Source organism: Hoplias malabaricus, unplaced genomic scaffold (genome assembly GCF_029633855.1).
Source record: "Hoplias malabaricus isolate fHopMal1 unplaced genomic scaffold, fHopMal1.hap1 scaffold_28, whole genome shotgun sequence".
NCBI lineage: Eukaryota > Metazoa > Chordata > Actinopteri > Characiformes > Erythrinidae > Hoplias > Hoplias malabaricus.
The window spans coordinates 7501-14154 of record NW_027101072.1 but is presented as its reverse complement, the minus strand read 5'-3'; positions in this window follow the sequence as shown (position 1 = coordinate 14154).

Sequence of the window (6654 nt, the reverse complement as noted above, 5' to 3'; positions counted from 1 at the left end):
CACATTTTAAAATGCTTGTGACAATGATACATGTGTACGTTGAACGTTTTCAAATCTATGCCTTCTTTTTTTGTACAAGACTCTGTATAATCAGTAATGTTGGAATTGAAATGTCCAAAATTGGAATAATCTGAAATATTTAACATGGAAAAGGTTAAGTACTAGCTGCCCGAGTACCATTTTCAAATGACCAATCATATGTTGCATTAACTTAATAAAAAATAAATAAAAACTACACTGACATACTCCCATCTGGCCACAAATGGGAGTATGTGTCCACAATTCCATTTAGACCTAACAGGTGGTGGTGGGGTCTTAGTTCCGAAAGGCCATTTAATCGAGAAAATAGCATTTGCTTACCTCTTCGTAGTACCACACCATCCCAATCCACATATATGATACGCTGCTTGGTGGACCTTATCGGCCTAGCGCGCAGCGGCCCCTAGACGATTTTTTTTGCAGAGCCCGGGGTCGAGTCCTGGGCACACGTGGTGGGAGCTAAAAATCCTCAAAGTTTCGGCCTTTTACCCGCAATTTTGCATCAATCCACCAGGTGGCTCCCGGAACGTCCCGATTCCAATATATTCCATTACATTCCATTACAGGCAAATATATTGGGATTGGGATGGCGTATAAATATATATCATTCGTTGAAGTGTTTTGTAATGTTTTTAATACTTTTAACATACCCAACATCCATAGACATTAACATTTTAAAGTGTTGGCTACTTTGATAAGGCAACACAAAAGTCCTTTCACAAAGTTTCCAACTATCTTTGATATATTTATAATGCCAGTAAACCAACAAACACGTAACCACAGTGAGCCAGCCTGCCCTTCTGAAACTCTTGTCCGAACGCCTTACTTTAAGATTTTCAAGTTAGCTAATGTTACTGCTGCATTACTTAAGGTGGAAGCGAAAAATGTAAAAGCTTCTGAGCGAACACCAGTCAGAATCCGAATGTTAAACAATACACCTGCATATAGTCAGCACAAAAAGATTGCTCACACATTAAAATCATGCCCAAGACAATGGAACGACGACGTTCAGAAGTAAGTTATAATCCAGCGTCAGGTAATTTAATGTGGAAGCGAAGAGTTGCAATACAACATTGAGCTTCTGGGCAACCTCAATGTTAAGAATCAGTAGTTTAAATTATACAAGCACATACAGGTGCTGGTCATAAAATTTGAATGTATGCAAGACATGGGTTTCATCTGTCATATTCCTTATGCCAAGCCACTCTTGAACAAGAGACAGCGTCAGGAAAAAGGACTGGACTGCTCCTGAGTGGTCCAAAGTTATGTTCCCTGATTAAAGTAAATTAGATTAGATTAGATTCAACTTCATTGTCATTGTGCAGAGTACAATACAGGGCCAATGAAATGTAGTTAGCATCTAACCAGAAGTGCAATATATAACATTATTTACATAATTTACATAAAGTGCAGTAGTGATATTATAGTGATTTTCGTGCCCTGCCCAGGCAGCGTTTATGGTAGATGTCCTCGAAGGAACTTGAAACTGGACACCTCATCCACTGCAGTTCCGGTGATGTAAATGGGGGCGTGAGCTTGATTCCTAGTCCGTCTGAAGTCCATGATGATCTCCTTTGTTTTGAGCGTGTTTAGTACCAGGTTATTGTTTTGGCACCACAAGGACAGATGCTGTACTTCATCCCGGTAGGGCGTTTCATTATTGTCTGTAATCAAGCCTATCACCATGGTGTCATCTGCGAATTTGACTACGGTGTTTGAACCATAGGCAGGTACACAGTCATGGGTGAAGAGAGAGTACAGAATCGGGCTAAGAACACAACCTTGTGGAATGCCAGTGTTCAAGGTGATGGTTGATGAATGAAGTTTGCCTAATCTAACAGATTGAGGTCTGTTAGACAGGAAGTCTAAAATCCAGTGGCAGAGTGATGTGCTGATACCCAGATGGTTGAGTTTGGATATCAGCATAGACGGAATTGTTCTGTTGAATGCAGAACTAAAATCGATTAACAGCATACTCACCTATGAGTTTTGACAGTCAAGTTGGGTTAGTGCAGTGGGTAGTGCTGTTGAGATAGCGTCCTCGGTGGATCTGTTGCTATGATAAGCAAACTGGTGTGGGTCCAGCGTAGCAGGCAGGCAGGATTTCAAGTGAGAAATAACTAGTCTTTTAAAGCACTTGGAAATTATTGGGGTGAGTGCTACAGGTCACAAGTCATTAAAGTCTGAAGCAGTAGAATGCTTAGGCACAGGCACAATAATGGCTGACTTAAAGATAGATGGTACAGCTGCCTGGGCAAGCGAAACATTAAAGATGTGAGAGAAGACACCCGCAAGTTCCACAGCACAAGCTCTTAGCACACGGCCAGGTACACCATCAGGGCCAGCTGCCTTCCGTGCATTCACTCTGCTCAGCATGCGACTGATGTCCAAAGTGGAAAGTACAAGTGGGTTGTCGTCGGTGGAGGATCGTTTATTGAAGATATCAATATCATCTGGTCGAAACGAGTGTAAAAGTTGTTCAGCTCATCAGGGAGTCAAGCACTGTTGGTACATGGAACAAAGCTAGTTGGTTTATAGTCAGTCAGGGTGTTGTTCCCTACCACATACGCCGAGGGTCAGAGGAGGTAAAGTGCTCCTCAATCCGGCGTTTGTAGCAGTGCTTGGCTATAGCTATTAGTCTCTTCGTATTGCCAGGAACTCCAGTGGGCGGTACAAAGGACGCTCGTACCCTGAGCGCTTCTATGCTGAGGGATGCCATGGTAAGAAATCTCAGACCACCAGTCTTGTTTTTTGCCCTTCTTTTGTACGCATTAGGTTTTTTCATTTATGTGCATCTGCTTTTGTTTTTTTTGTGAATCAGGACCGGCGTTTGTAGCAGTGCTTGGCTATAGCTATTCCTCTCCTCAGGTTAGCTCTGACCAAGCTGTATGCTTCCCGGCATCCTGATCTGAAGGCAGCATCTCTGGCTTTGAGCAGATTGCGAACCTCTCTGTTCATCCAGGGCTTCTGATTAGGGAATGTTAATTATTATGGCAAACTTAAAATTAATGATTAAGTATCACCAGGAAGGAAGATCGACACTCAAAGAATTCTTTGAGGAGAAGAGAGGAATAAGACAGACAGTCAAAGATTGCGTGAATCCGGTGTTTGTGCAGTGAATGTTAATTTCCAAAAGTGTCTGTCTGTCGTAGCTGTAGTTCGCATAAGTTATTTGCGCAAGAAAACTGGAGATAGCTAAGTACAGAAGTATAACATCACTAAAACTGGTAAGACGCTGAGCCTCGCAGTGTGATCGCGATGCCATCTTGGTCCTGGAAGACCAAGGACCATTTCCTATAGAAATCAAGGTCCCAGAATCTGGAGGAAGAGAGGAGAGGCACGGAATCCACATTGTTCGAGGTACCCTGTAAAGTTTCCACAGTCAGTGGCGGTTTGGTGTCCCATGTCATCTGCTGGTGTGGGTCCACTTTATTTTCTGAGGTCCAAGGTCAACGCAGCCGCCTACCAGGGAGATTTAGATTACTTTATGCTTCCTTATGCTTCCAAGTGAGGTGGGTTAGTGCAGTGTGTAGTGCTGTTGAGATAGCGTCCTCGGTGGATCTGTTGCAACGATAAGCAAACTGGTGTGGGTCCAGCGTAGCAGGCAGGCAGGATTTCAAGTGAGAAAGAACTAGTCTTTTAAAGCACTTGGAAATTATTGGGGTGAGTGCTACAGGTCGAAAGTCATTAAAGTCTGAAGCAGTAGAATGCTTAGGCACAGGCACAATAATGGCTGACTTAAAGATAGATGGTACAGCTGCCTGGGCAAGCGAAACATTAAAGATGTGAGCGAAGACACCCGCAAGTTCCACAGCACAAGCTCTTAGCACACGGCCAGGTACACCATCAGGGCAAGCTGCCTTCCGTGCATTCACTCTGCTCAGCATGCGACTGACGTCCGAAGTAGAAAGTACAAGTGGGTTGTCGTCGGTGGAGGATCGTTTATTGAAGATATCAATATCATCTGGTCGAAACGAGTGTAAAAGTTGTTCAGCTCATCAGGGAGTCAAGCACTGTTGGTACATGGAACAAAGCTAGTTGGTTTATAGTCAGTCAGGGTGTTGTTCCCTACCACATACGCCGAGGGTCAGAGGAGGTAAAGTGCTCCTCAATGCGGCGTTTGTAGCAGTGTTTGGCTATAGCTATTAGTCTCTTCGTATTGCCAGGAACTCCAGTGGGCGGTACAAAGGACGCTCGTACCCTGAGCGCTTCTATGCTGAGGGATGCCATGGTAAGAAATCTCAGACCACCAGTCTTGTTTTTTGCCCTTCTTTTGTACGCATTAGGTTTTTTCATTTATGTGCATCTGCTTTTGTTTTTTTTGTGAATCAGGACCGGCGTTTGTAGCAGTGCTTGGCTATAGCTATTCCTCTCCTCAGGTTAGCTCTGACCAAGCTGTATGCTTCCCGGCATCCTGATCTGAAGGCAGCATCTCTGGCTTTGAGCAGAGTGCGAACCTCTCTGTTAATCCAGGGCTTCTGATTAGGGAATGTTAATTATTATGGCAAACTTAAAATTAATGATTAAGTATCACCAGGAAGGAAGATCGACGCTCAAAGAATTCTTTGAGGAGAAGAGAGGAATAAGACAGACAGTCAAAGATTGCGTGAATCCGGTGTTTGTGCAGTGAATGTTAATTTCCAAAAGTGTCTGTCTCTCGTAGCTGTAGTTCGCAAGTGTTATTTGCGCAAGAAAACTGGAGATAGCTAAGTACAGAAGTATAACATCACTAAAACTGGTAAGACGCTGAGCCTCGCAGTGTGATCGCGATGCCATCTTGGTCCTGGGAGACCAAGGACCATTTCCTATAGAAATCAAGGTCCCAGAATCTGGAGGAAGAGAGGAGAGGCACGGAATCCACATTGTTCGAGGTACCCTGTAAAGTTTCCACAGTCAGTGGCAGTTTGGTGTCCCATGTCATCTGCTGGTGTGGGTCCACTTTATTTTCTGAGGTCCAAGGTCAACGCAGCCGCCTACCAGGGAGATTTAGATTACTTTATGCTTCCTTATGCTTCCAAGCGAGGTAGGTTAGTGCAGTGTGAAGTGCTGTTGAGATAGCGTCCTCGGTGGATCTGTTGCTACGATAAGCAATTTGGTGTGGGTCCAGCGTAGCAGGCAGGCAGGATTTCAAGTGAGAAAGAACTAGTCTTTTAAACCCCTTGGAAGTTATTGGGGGAAGTTATCATTCACTCTGCTCAGCATGTGACTGACGTCCGAATTGGAAAGTACAAGTGGGTTGTCGTCGGTGGAGGATCGTTTATTGAAGATATCAATATCATCTGGTCGAAACGAGCGTAGAAGTTGTTCAGCTCATCAGGGAGTGAAGCACTGTTGGTAGATGGAACAAAGCTAGTTGGTTTATAGTCAGTCAGGGTGTGTATTCCCTGCCACATACGCCGAGGGTCAGAGGAGGTAAAGTGCTCCTCAATCCGTCGTTTGTAGCAGTGCTTGGCTATAGCTATTAGTCTCTTCATATTGCCAGGGACTCCAGTGGGCGGTACAGAGGACGCTTGTACCCTGAGCGCTTGTTGATGCATTTCAGGACAGAGTTAGTGTAGGTGTCCAAGTGGATGTGTGAGCCTGTGCAGGCTCGGGCAGCATACTCACTCCAGTCGGTGTGCTGGAACTGTTGCTGAAGGAAGGAGTCAGCCCCATCCATCCAGAACTTTACAGTTCTGGTTGAAGGCTTAATCCTCTGCATGACTGGAGTGTATTTGGGAAGCAGGAACAAAGAAAGATGATCGGAAAGTCCAAGATGGGGGAGGGGTGTTGTTTTGAAGCTGGTTAAAGTCCAACCGATGCTGAATCCGGTGTTTGTGCAGTGAATGTTAATTTCCAAAAGTGTCTGTCTGTCGTAACTGTAGTTCGCAAGAGTTATTTGCGCAAGAAAACTGGAGATAGCTAAGTACAGAAGTATAACATCACTAAAACCGGTAAGACGCTGAGCCTCGCAGTGTGATCGCGATGCCATCTTGGTCCTGGAAGACCAAGGACCATTTCCTATAGAAATCAAGGTCCCAGAATCTGGAGGAAGAGAGGAGAGGCACGGAATCCACATTGTTCGAGCTACCCTGTAAAGTTTCCACAGTCAGTGGCGGTTTGGTGTCCCATGTCATCTGCTGGTGTGGGTCCACTTTATTTTCTGAGGTCCAAGGTCGACGCAGCCGCCTACCAGGGAGATTTAGATTACTTTATGCTTCCTTATGCTTCCAAGCGAGGTGGGTTAGTGCAGTGTGTAGTGCTGTTGAGATAGCGTCCTCGGTGGATCTGTTGCAACGATAAGCAAACTGGTGTGGGTCCAGCGTAGCAGGCAGGCAGGATTTCAAGTGAGAAAGAACTAGTCTTTTAAAGCACTTGGAAATTATTGAGGTGGGTTATGCAGTGTGTAGTTCTGTTGAGAGCGAAGACACCCGCAAGTTCCACAGCACAAGCACTCAGCACACGGCCAGGTACACCATCAGGGCCAGCTGCCTTCCGTGCATTCACTCTACTCAGCATGCGACTGACGTCCGAAGTGGAAAGTACAAGTGGGTTGTCATCGGTGGAGGATCGTTTATTGAAGATATCATTATCATCTGGTCGAAACGAGCGTAAAAGTTGTTCAGCTTATCAGGG